This window comes from Echeneis naucrates, chromosome 2 (assembly GCF_900963305.1).
Source record: "Echeneis naucrates chromosome 2, fEcheNa1.1, whole genome shotgun sequence".
In the NCBI taxonomy this organism is placed as follows: Eukaryota; Metazoa; Chordata; class Actinopteri; order Carangiformes; family Echeneidae; genus Echeneis; species Echeneis naucrates.
This window is the reverse complement of record NC_042512.1, coordinates 20,123,997-20,137,379: the sequence shown is the minus strand read 5'-3', so window position 1 is coordinate 20,137,379 and position 13,383 is coordinate 20,123,997.

The window sequence follows — 13,383 nt, the reverse complement described above, 5'->3', positions numbered from 1 at the left end:
CGCCCTCGCAAACCGCCTGTGGTGACTATTCAAAAAACAAAACTTGTCAACTGTGGTGGTTTGGGATGGTTGTTCTTGACTCGACTCTAGAGAAAAAAAAAAAAAAAGTAATATCTTTGGGTGAGATTCCTGTTGATTTGAACCAAAAAAGGATAAGGTAAATTGACAGAACAAAAAGGGATTCTACTGTTTCTCTGGCTGCCGTGTAAAAACTGTTTCCCACCACCACTCAACTCAAACTAATCAACACTTCTGATCAACAGCAGCTGGGGCACGGCTTGAGGTAAAAGAAAATAACTGAAATATACTGCACCCTAGTGGAAAAGCAAATACCTGCACAACACAAAAAAAATGGCTCCTTCACACCGGCCCCATAATTGTGTTGGTGTGCACTTCCAATTATATAAACATATTTCCAAAATGAGCCAAAAAAGGATGTGTATGTGAAGTCAATCTATATTTCAGTCTTTAATAACAATCTTTATGTCTCCAACAGCATGCAGAGCTTTGTGACAGGTCTCTCCAGAAAGCCTGTCTTGATCTTCAGCTGAACTGACCGGACAACACCTCTCCTGTCTGGAAAGGTTTTGGTCACTTTACCCATTAGCCATGAATTTCTTGGAGCAGAAGGGTCCATGATAATAACAATGTCATCCACAGAAAAATTCCTTCGTGGCTTTGTCCACTTTTGTCTTTCTTGGAGCAGTGGAAGGTATTCTCTTACCCACCGTTTCCAAAATAAATCTGACAGGTACTGTACCTGTCTCCATCTTTGTTTGATGTATACATCACTATCATCAAACAGTCCAGGAGGAAGAAGAGGTTTGGCCTTCAGCAGAAGAATGTGGTTGGGTGTAAGTGTTTCCAGGTCATTAGGGTCATCGGATAGTTTGGTTATTGGGCGACTGCTGAGAATGGCTTCAATTTCACAAAGGATAGTGCAAAAGCTTTCATCATCCACAGTTTGCTGTTTGACAATGGAATACAGCACCTTTCTTATGAGGCGAATAATCCGCTCCCATGTTCCGCCATAGTGAGATCCAGCAGGAGGGTTGAATATCCATGCTATTCCTCTTTTTGCCAAGGCACTTTGAATTTTGTTGTGATCCAGGGCTTAAGAGCTTCCCTTAACTCTCTTTCAGCTCCAACAAAATTGGTGCCATTGTCTGACCTGAGGTTGGAGACTTGCCCACGTCGACACATGAACCGTCGGATGGCATTTATGCATGAATCTGTTGTTAGTGAGTGGGCTGCTTCAAGGTGTACTGCCCGACTAGTCATGCATGTGAAGATTACACCATACCTTTTGACCATGCTGCGACCTCTTTTGATGTCAATAGGGCCGAAATAATCCACACCTGCATTAGTAAATGGTGGTAAATCTGGCAGGAGTCTTTCAGCTGGAAGGTCAGACATTTTTTGTTCTCCAACTCTCCCTTGAAGACGACAGGTAACACAATCAGCAATGATTTTTCTGCAGGCTGAGTTTGCATTTGTTATCCAGTAGGTTTTTGGAAGTGTAGATATCATGTGATTGCGTCCAGCGTGACCCACTTGCTTGTGAATGTGTTGTAAGATAAGTTTGGATATGTGTTGATCTTCAGACAGAATTATTGGATGTTTTACTGTCTCAGGCATGGATGCTTTTCTCAGACGACCTCCTTCTCTCAACAGCCCATCTTGGAGTATGGGATCCAACCTGTAGATGTCACTGTTGGTTGGCACAGATGATGCTCCTTTCTCCAAGAGAGAGATTTCCCTGTGAAATCTTTGCTGTTGGCAGAAGCGTGCAAGTTCCAGTTCTGCAGTATGTAAGTCATCCCGTGTCAATGATTGAACATTCATTTTTGCTTTGTGTTGCTGATGTCCTTTATTGCATGTTTTACCTTTTTTCCTTAGCTGTTGAAGCAGATCTTTAAACTTCAAAAACCAGGCGACTGAAGTTTTGAGTTTTTCCCAGTCTGAAAAGTAGGTCAAGAGCTTGTTCATGGTATTAGATGCATAATCAACAACACAAGCATTAACTGTGAGGTCTTGTTTAACCTCAGGGTCATCCAAGGTGACGGCAGGTTTGTTTACCTCCTGTTTTGGCCATGTTCTTTCCTCAGTCAGCAGAAACTCTGGTCCTTTGAGCCATCGTTCACATTTCAGAAAATCATCAGCTGACAGTCCTCTTGAAGCCTCATCAGCGGGGTTCTGCTTAGAGCCAACGTACCTCCACTGGGCCACCTCTGTGGCTTCTCTTATGACAGCCACTCTGTTCGCCACAAATGTGTGGAATCTCTTTGTTTCACTTGAAATGTAATTAAGCACAGTCGTGCTATCGGTCCAGAACACTGACTGGTCCAATTCCAGTTGAAGCTCCTTTATAATCATCTTGTCCAGTCTGACAGCTAATACAGCAGCAGTGAGTTCAAGCCTTGGTATTGTGGTTTGTTTCATGGGAGTGACTCTGGCTTTTCCAATCATGAAAGCAATGTTAACTTCATCAGAGATGTCTTTCAATCTAAGATAAGAAACAGCGCCATATCCATGTTCACTAGCATCTGAGAAGTGATGCAGCTGTGCATTGTTTACCTTTCCAAAGTTCTTTGGCTTGATGCACCGTTCCACCTTTAACAGTGACAATTTATACATATTTGTCAGCCACTGTGTCCACTTCTGCAGAAAGGTTTGTGGTATTGTGTCATCCCAACCAATTTTTCTTTTGCACAGCTCTTGCAGCATCAGCTTGGGAGGCAGTGTGAACGGTGACAAGAAACCAAGAGGGTCATAGCTAGAATTAACCGCTGACAAGATTCCACGCCGGGTACATGGACGACTTTCCAGTGCAATCTTGAACATGAACATGTCTGATTCCGCACACCAGTGCAATCCAAGAGCTCTTTCAACAGGTAAGTTGTCTTTATCCAAATTGAGCTCTTTGGTTGCTTTGGAACGATTTTCTTCAGGGATGCTTGCAATAACTGCTCGACTGTTGCTCATCCACTTTGAGAGCCGAAAGCCTCCTTTGGCACATGCAGCAGTGAGATCCTGTACCATTTGCAAAGCTTCCTCTTCTGATGACACAGACTTTAAACAATCGTCCACGTAAAAGTTTTGCTTGATGGTCTTTAACACTTCGTCACTGTACTGAGCCGTGTTGTCGTCAGCAACTCTTTTCAAGGCATAATTGGCGCAGCTCGGTGATGAAGTTGCTCCAAAAATGTGAACCTTCATTCTGAAGTCCACCAAAGGTTGTGTCACACCTCCATTATGCCACCACAAAAATCAAAGGAAACCAACGTGTTTCTAAGAAACATGAACCTGGTGAAACATAGCCTGCACATCGGTCATGATGGCAACTGCTTCTTGTCTAAATCTCTGAAGAACGCCAAAAAGGGAATTTGTGAGATCAGGACCTTGCAACAGCTGGCTGTTCAAAGATGTGCCCTTGAAACTTGCTCCACAGTCAAATACAACTCTCAAGGTTTTTTTTTGGGATGATAGACCCCATGATGTGGTATGTACCAAATTTCACCTTCAGTTCCATTCAGTAGCTGTTGAGGCACCTGCTCCGCATAACCATTTTTGATGACATCATTTAGGAAGTGCACATACTCTTGATGATACTGTGTTCCTCTGAAACTTCCTTTTCATGTTGTTCAGCAATGCAACGATTGTTTGGCATTATGACATTATCAACTTTAAAGGGTAAATCAACACAGTAGTGGTTGTTTTCAAGACAAGTTGTTTTTTCCATTATGTGAAGAAATCTCATGTCTTCTCTTGACATTAAAGTGTCATCACATGACCTTTCATTGAAGTCCTGGTTGTATTGCGTGATTAACAACTGTTCCACTTTGTCAATGGAGATCCTATTGACAGTGACAGTAGGGCAGCCCTTCTTCCCTGCATCACTTCCACTTCCTTTAAGTGGGCCGTTCACTACCCACCCCAATAGGGTCCGAACAGCGTAGGGTCCATCGTTACAGCTGTTAATTTCCCACGGTTCCAAAAGCTTTGAGGCATTTGTGCCAATCAACAAATCCACTCCAACCTCGAGCTCGGGAACTTTAATCTTTTCCAGGTAAGGCCATTTTCTCAGATCCTTTTCTGTTACAATATTGTGTCTTGTAACCGGCATGGTTTGCTGAGTGTAAACCTCAGGTAGGTCTAGAAACCTGTTCTCATCATAACCAGCTACTTCCAGTCCAGTCAGAACATTGTCCCATTGTTCGCAGGAAGATGTGTGTTTGGATGCTGTCCATGTGCAGCTGTCTCATCAGGCGTTCTGTACAAAAGGTAGCTGAGCTTCCTGGTTCAAGAAAAGCGTAAGTGGTCAAAATTTTGTTTCCATTCTTAGCCTTTACTTGTACAGGTGCAATTGAGAGAACACATTTCTGCGTACCAGCCCCAGTGTGAGCACAGGTCTGCTGAGGGACAACAGTGTTGCTTTATTGCTCAACTGTTCTGAATTTAGCTGGGTTGTGAAGCATTGTGGGATGTCTGAAGTTACATACATCACATGTTAGACATTTCTTGCAGTTTTTGCTGATATGACCTGGTTTTAGACAACCAAAACAAACACCACTTTGTCTTAAAAGATCAAGTTTCTCACGATGCACTTTGTTCTTAACATGTACACAATCTTCTATTGCGTGATCCTCTTTACATATGCAACATGATGTGGTCTTGCTTTTTGATACAGACAAGGCATTGAAGAACGGTGTTTGTGCAGACTTTATACCTGCTGAAGTGCTTACAGCTGCCACAGTTGCTGGATTTTTATTCCTGGGTGAAAATCTTGTGGGAGCTTTTCCTTTAAATGTAGCAGTTTGCGTGTCTTGCAAGTTACCAAAGACAGGATCAGAGAGAATTTTGATCTGATGTTCCAGAAAGTTGACCAAATCAGAGAACTAAACTCTACTTCCACGTCTCTCCTGTAGGTCACAAACAGCTGCTCTCCATCTTTCTCTTAATTTATAGGGCAGTTTCATCACAAGCTGTTTCAGGTTTGATGGTACATTCATTTCTGCCATATACTGTAGACTTTCCATCATGTTACAACATCCTCTCAAAAACAACATGTATGTTTGAAGAGAACCAACATCTTCAGCTTTTATTGGTGGCCAACTTAAAGCTTTTTCCATGTAAGCAGCCCCAATCTTCATTTCATTGCCAAAGTGTTCCTTTAACAAGTATTTGGCTCTGGAATAGCCTTGATCATTTGACATGTGATAGCAGCTGCTGATCAGTTCTCTAGGTTGCCCCCTGGTGTGTTGTTCTAGGTAGTACAAGCAGTCCTGGAGATTGACCTTTCTTTCAACTCCCTGTTCAAATGCCATGATAAAGGATCCATACTGTAGAGGGTCACCATCAAATATGGGTATTGCTCGAGGTGGAAGAGATGCTGTGTTGTTGTTGTTGAACCAGTTGAGCAGTGATTTCTGTTTGTCGCTGCATAATGTTGCCAATGTCCTGTATTTTATTTTCATTTGTGGTGTGGTACAAACATTGCTTGACCTGTGACCTTGCAGTGAGTTGCAGACAGTTGTGTTGCCTCCTGGTGGTCTTAGTAGGGATTGCATGGGTTGTATTGAAGGGAAGGTTTCTGTAGGCTGTTTGTACATACTTTCTTTAGGGCGTGCATCCTGAAGGTGGTTGCTGTGAGAGTGGTTGTACTGTTTCAAACTTTGACCTTTGTGACATTTCCATTTTGGATTTTGTGGCTTTATCGAAATATGAATTCATTCCATCAGATGGTGTCGAGCCACTTCCCACCATACTGCTTTCCAGTATGGCTATTTTAGCTGTAGCAGCAGCTAGTTGGGTTTCCATTTCCAGTTGTTCCTTTGGTCTTTTTAATCGTTCCTGTTCTGCATGCAGTTTCTCCTCCTGAGCCTCCAGTGCATGTTTTTTCTCCAAAGCAGCAATGTGTTGGATCAATGCTGCCTTTTCAGCCTTTGCTCGTAAGCATGCAGAACTTGTGATGGAAGATTTGGAAGAAGATTTAGACTTTGATGAGACCCGTGTTTTTCCAGGGGGGAGAACATTTGAAACACTGTCATTGGGTTGAATCTCATCCTCCTGGTCAGCATTTAGTTGAATCTCATCGTCCTGCATTACAGACTGTTTGTCACAATATTCTGTTGCATCCTTCAACCATTTATGCACATCACACGAGAATTTTTCATTTGCTTTAAACTTTTGTTTGTATTCTTCTTCAGGCAGTGGCATTTCCATCAATGCACCATGAGTTTCAGCAGCAGCTTCACACAATTTGTTAAACTCATTTAAAAGGGTTTCAACACTGCACAAGGTATCACTTATTTTGTCACGTAACAGATTATCGATCTGCAACTTGATTTTGGATGCTTGATTCATGTTTAACTTCCGGTTCCTTTGCAGGTTTTCAATGAGAAGTGAAACACCTTTTGCAGTTAATTTTCTTTCTCTTTTTTCAATATCACTTTTTACAGCACGCTCCTCAATTTTTGCAACATCGCCTTTAGCAGTTGAAACATCACTTTTTGCAACACGCTCCTCAAGAACATTTTCCACATCAGCATTTTCATCCATTTCCACACTGTAAATATGTCAACTTGTGACGTCAGCAGCAGAACAATTGCAGTCACTCACAGGTGCTGATTATTTCCTCCTTTTTCCAATTAACTTTCATTTCATCAGCATCCATGACATCCAGTTCCACAATCCAATGCATCAAAACTGTCCAGTTCCATTAAATCACTCTAACAGGCTCAGTTTCTTCAATCATGCAGTTTTATTGTCTGCTGCGTCCTTTACCTCTCTCATCTGGCTCTGTCTGATGAACAGGGGGGAGGGATTGCAGGCTCCGTGGCCTCCTCTTGATCCAAGCAGCCTCTTTCCAACAATGCTGTTTCCTCCACCCAGGGCAAAGCTCACTTGTCCTCCATCCAGGAAACAGTTTTTACTTGTGTGGTGACTATTCAAAAAACAAAACTTGTCACCTGTGGTGGTTTGGGATGGTTGTTCTTGACTCGACTCCAGAGAAAAAAAAAAAAGTAATATCTTTGGGTGAGATTCCTGTTTATTTGAACCAAAAAAGGATAAGGTAAATTGACAGAACAAAAAAGGGATTCTACTGTTTCTCTGGCTGCCGTGTAAAAACTGTTTCCCACCACCACTCAACTCAAACTAATCAACACTTCTGATCAACAGCAGCTGGGGCACGGCTTGAGGTAAAAGAAAATAACTGAAATATACTGCACCCTAGTGGAAAAGCAAATACCTGCACAACACAAAAAAAATGGCTACTACACCGCCCAAGAAACAGCAAAGACTCCCAGAATCCTGACCCCATCCCAGCACCAAGGGGCACCGAATGTGGACCACTGAGGGGACGGACACACACACACACACACACACACACAAAATACATGTAGAAAGTTGACCCACAAAAAACTGACAAGTGCTGCTTCTGACAAAAAAAAAAAAAAAAAAAAAAGGCCACAGAATGAATAAATAAACCTAAAGGACCTAAAAATATATCAAAATTAAGGTTCATCAATTTTCCATCAGTGGAGTTGGTCCGACCACACTCACCTCTTTGGCCCCGCCTCCTCCAACCACACTCACCTCTTTGGCCCCGCCCCCTCCTCGGCCCACGGCTCACCTCTCTCTGGCCCCTGGCTCCTCCTCGGCTCACCTCTTTCGGGCGCCACCTCCTCTGCCCCCGCCTCCTCCGACCACACTTGCCTCTTCAGCCCCGCCTCCTACAACAATTAGGTGGAATGCAATTAATCTCCCCCACACCCCCCCCCCCCCCCCCCCACACACACACACACCCCCCACACCACACACACACACCCCTCCACCCAGAACCCCTCAATGACAGAATGAGAACAGAACCAGGAAGTCCTCCGTCCTGATTGGCTGGCAGAAGACACCACACCAACACCAGAACCCAGACCCCAGCAGAAACACCTGAGAGTCAGCCTGGGCACTCCCCACCTCCCCCCGCCAGCCACCAAGACCTCCCTACCCCACAACGGGAGCCCCCCTGTGACCCCTGGGGCAGGTTGGGGGCGCCCACCCAACCTGCCCCAGGACAGGCAGACCCCCACCAGGTAGCAGAGACGTCCCGGCAGCGACGAAGAGCGACAAGAAGCACCCGAGCCAATCCCCGAGCATCGCCACCAAGGGCCAGGGCACCATGTCAGAGCGACGCCCTCGCCAACCGCCCAAGAACCGCAAAGACTCCCAGAATCCTGACCCCATCCCAGCACCAAGGGGCACCGAATGTGGACCACTGAGGGGACGGACACACACACACACACACACACAGACACACACACAGAAAAAATACATGTAGAAATACATGTGATTGAAAAGTTGACCCACAAAAAACTGACAAGTGCTGCTTCTGACAAAAAAAAAAAAAAAAAAAAAAAAAAAAAAAAGGCCACAGAATGAATAAATAAACCTAAAGGACCTAAAAATATATCAAAATTAAGGTTCATCAATTTTCCATCAGTGGAGTTGGTCCGACCACACTCACCTCTTTGGCCCCGCCTCCTCCGACCACACTCACCTCTTTGGCCCCGCCTCCTCCGACCCACGGCTCACCTCTTACGGGCCCCCGCCTCCTCCGACCACGGCTCACCTCTTACGGGCCCCCGCCTCCTCCGACCACGGCTCACCTCTTTTGCGGCCCCGCCTCCTCCGACCCACGGCTCACCTCTTTCGGGGCCCCGCCTCCTCCGACCCACGGCTCACCTCTTTCGGGGCCCCGCCTCCTCCGACCCACGGCTCACCTCTTACGGGCCCCCGCCTCCTCCGACCCACAGCTCACCTCTTACGGGCCCCCGCCTCCTCCGACCCGGCTCACCTCTTACGGGGCCCCGCCTCCTCCGACCCACAGCTCACCTCTTACGGGCCCCCGCCTCCTCCGACCCACAGCTCACCTCTTACGGGCCCCCGCCTCCTCCGACCCACAGCTCACCTCTTACGGGCCCCCGCCTCCTCCGACCCACAGCTCACCTCTTACGGGCCCCCGCCTCCTCCGACCAGGCTCACCTCTTACGGGCCCCCGCCTCCTCCGACCCACAGCTCACCTCTTACAGGCCCCCGCCTCCTCCGACCAGGCTCACCTCGTCCGACCCACGGCTCACCTCTTTCAGGGCCCCGCCTCCTCCGACCCACGGCTCACCTCTTTCGGGCCCCGCCTCCTCCGACCCACAGCTCACCTCTTTCGGGCCCCGCCTCCTCCGACCCGGCTCACCTCGTCCGACCCACAGCTCACCTCTTACGGGCCCCGCCTCCTCCGACCCACGGCTCACCTCTTTCGGGCCCCGCCTCCTCCGACCCACGGCTCACCTCTTTCGGGCCCCGCCTCCTCCGACCCACGGCTCACCTCTTTCGGGCCCCGCCTCCTCCGACCCACAGCTCACCTCTTTCGGGCCCCGCCTCCTCCGACCCGGCTCACCTCTTTCGGGCCCCGCCTCCTCCGACCCACGGCTCACCTCTTTCGGGCCCCGCCTCCTCCGACCACACTTGCCTCTTCAGCCCCGCCTCCTACAACAATTAGGTGGAATGCAATTAATCTCACACCACACCACACCCCCCCACCACACACACACCCCCCCCTCCCCCCACCCACCACACACACACCCCCCCCCCACCACACACACACCCCCCCCTCCCCCCACACACACACACCCCCCCCCCCCCACCACACACACACCCCCCCCTCCCCCCACCCACCACACACACACACCCCCCCCTCCCCCCACCCACCACACACACACACACACCCCCCCCCCCTCCACCCAGAACCCCTCAATGACAGAATGAGAACAGAACCAGGAAGTCCTCCGTCCTGATTGGCTGGCAGAAGACACCACACCAACACCAGAACCCAGACCCCAGCAGAAACACCTGAGAGTCAGCCTGGGCACTCCCCACCTCCCCCCGCCAGCCACCAAGACCTCCCTACCCCACAACGGGAGCCCCCCTGTGACCCCTGGGGCAGGTTGGGGGCGCCCACCCAACCTGCCCCAGGACAGGCAGACCCCCACCAGGTAGCAGAGACGTCCCGGCAGCGACGAAGAGCGACAAGAAGCACCCGAGCCAATCCCCGAGCATCGCCACCAAGGGCCAGGGCACCATGTCAGAGCGACGCCCTCGCCAACCGCCCAAGAACCGCAAAGACTCCCAGAATCCTGACCCCATCCCAGCACCAAGGGGCACCGAATGTGGACCACTGAGGGGACGGACACACACACACACACACAGAAAAAATACATGTGATTGAAAAGTTGACCCACAAAAAACTGACGAGTGCTGCTACTGACAAAAAAAAAAAAAAAAACGGCCACAGAATGAATAAATAAACCTAAAGGACCTAAAAATATATCAAAATTAAGGTTCATCAATTTTCCATCAGTGGCGTTATCTGGTCTTGGTCTGACCACACTCACCTCTTTGGCCCCGCCTCCTCCAACCACACTCACCTCTTTGGCTCCGCCTCCTCCAACCACACTGACCTGAATACTTTCTCCACCTCTGATGACTCATGTTGACGGTGCAGTTGGTCCAATATGTGTCGTCACATCCAGCAGCATGGAGGGAAGGAGCAGCACAGGAAAACCTTTAAGAGAGACCAAAAAAAAAATTATTGAACGGTGCAGAAACTTCATGTACTGTAAATGTAAACGTCATGCCGCCGCCCTGTACGACACTTTGTGCCAGGGAAACCAAATCCCACAGGACTGAAAACATTTGTGCTTGCCGTTCTCAATGGTTTCTGGATTTTGAGGTTTACAAAGGCCACAATACATCTCAGTGCCAGGACGAACTGGTGACTGCTGAAATGGTGTTTGACAGGTGATTCCCTGCAGATTCGTGTTTGGAGAATCACATGGCGGCCGCTTTGGGCCGAAACAGCAACAGACCAACCATCTTACGTCCAGATCAGTAATGGAGAAACTAGAAAATTCCAGGGAAATTTTGAAGGGCCACGGGTACGTTGCCCGTCGCCCGGACGAGCAACCCACGTACCATCCTTCTTTCAAAAGCCTTCCTGATTAAACTTCGTTTTGGAGAACTGAGAGCTTGATTCAATGAGTGTGTCTGTATATCTGTCTGTGTGCGTCTGTGTGTCTGAGTGTGTGTGTCTATATCTGTGTCTATATCTGTGTGAGTGCGTGTCTGTGTGTGTCTATATCTGTGTGTGTCTGTGTGTGAGTGCGTGTCTATATCTGTGTGCGTGTGTCTATATCTGTGTGTGTGCGTCTATGTATGTCTGAGTGTGTGTGTCTATATCTGTGTGAGTGCGTGTCTGTGTGTGTCTATATCTGTGTGTGTCTGTGTGTGAGTGCGTGTCAATATCTGTGTATATGTGTGAGTGTATGTCTGTGTGTGAGTGTGTGTGTCTATATCTGTGTGAGTGCGTGTCTACGTGTGTGAGTGCGTGTGTCTATATCTGTGTCTATATCTGTGTGTATGTGTGTGAGTGCGTGTCTGTATGTGTGAGTGTATGTCTGTATGTGAGTGCGTGTCAACATGTGTGTGTATGTGTGTGTATGTGTGATTCTGTGTGTATGTGTGAGTGTTCAAGGTCAGAGTTCAAAGTCTTGTGACCTGTTTAAACTTTGAACGGCATTTCTGTGACAAAGTGTGACGCAGCAGTGAGGCGGGGGGGGGGGGGGGGGGGGGGGGGTGATCCACAGACCTGAGGGACCTGCGGTTGTCATGGTGATTTGAGAATTCGCTCAGGTCAGAGCTCAGACTCTCCCCAAAACTCTCCCAAAAGTGGCTTTTGACCAACTACTGCGAATTGCGAGCAAACCGTAGCTCCGGTCCGAAAAGCGAAAACACCGTGAGAGACAGAAGAGTCTGCAGATTCCGGCAGTCTTTATTTGATTTGAAAAGTCCTTAAAATGAGCGTGTAGGGACAATGAGAAGACAGAGTGAGATTGTTGAGGAAAACCGTGATTTACATTAGTCAATTGGAGAAAAACAGGTGTTGCTGCCGCTCTGAGCCTTCCTGATTACATTTGGTGAGGAGCTGAGCTCAGAAAATTTGATTTTATGAATCCTAAGTCCTGTGTCTACGTTTTGCCAAAAACTGGTTTGTCTCCTTTGTACGGTTTGGCCGTGAGCTCGAGTTAACGAGCGGCTCCACTAACTGAGCTGAAGCACTGAAGTCAAACATCCGAAAGATGGCCTCCAGGTGGGATTTTAACCTTCAACCTCAGGAAGCATCAGAAAGTGTGTCTGTCCTGAAGTGTTGTGATGATCATGATCAGCCATTTCACATCAGGTCAGATTGTTCTCTGAAGCAAAGTAAAGCCCAAATCTGTACGACCTGCTGAAAGCCGAATCAAACACCAAAATGGGGAAGTTCGGATGGCGGTGCGAAGCTAACGAGCTAACTAATTAGCCTGGTTCATGTGGGCGGAACCTCAGCTAAACTCATCACCTGCTGTTGTGTGTCCGTGTGTGTAGCTAAAGCAGCAGTTTGTTTCACCCTAAACCGGAAGTCACCGGAGGCGGTACCGTGGGCTCCTAACCGGGTTTAATTTTACTTTAATTGGATTAAATCGTCCGTCATGTTCTGATTCTTTCTGGCTAAACACCAAAATGTCTTGAGGAAAATTTGGAAGTTTTTTTATTTTTACTAAAACGCAACACAGATTCTCTCAAACACTCAAAACACAAGTTAAAGACGAGAAACAGCGAAAAGGTCCCGATTCTGGAAAACCTCACCAGACCAAAATGCATCTTCAAAGATTTAGAGATGACTGCTGTGTCTAAATTCTTTGTCTAAAACATTTTAAATGTGTGCTAAAGTATCTGATTGGAAGATTACCAAAAAGAAATGCTATTACAAGACAACTGGTAGAATCTTAAAACGCAATCAGCATCTACTATTAAAACAAACGGTAAAAAAAAGTAAAATACTGAGTACCTAAAGTGGCACGGTGAAGTTGGAGGTTCATCAAACTGGAAGAAACACACCTGGATTAATCATCTGAAACAAATCAAGGATTAGAAGTTACTATCATAACATCAATATCATCAATAAAGTTGTCCGTTCAGCTCGGACTGACTTACAAAGTGTAGGAGCTCCTTACCTGCTGCCCTCGTCATGGTGCAAAGACTGAGCAACAGGTGAGCAGGCCTTATGTAAGCTCAGCTCAGGTGGCCCCAATCAGGGAAAGGAAGTGAGGTCAGTGAGAAAATAAGAGCCTGAAGGCTGAAATGGGTGAGATTTAAGATGTCCCTCCTGCAGTCCAGCCATCACAGAGCTCTGTCTCCTGACTGCACCACTTTGGTGGGCGAAGAGCGGTTCGATTCCCCTCCATTGATCGTCCTGAGAACCTGAAACCAGCAGCAGAGTGAAGCCACTCACTCAGA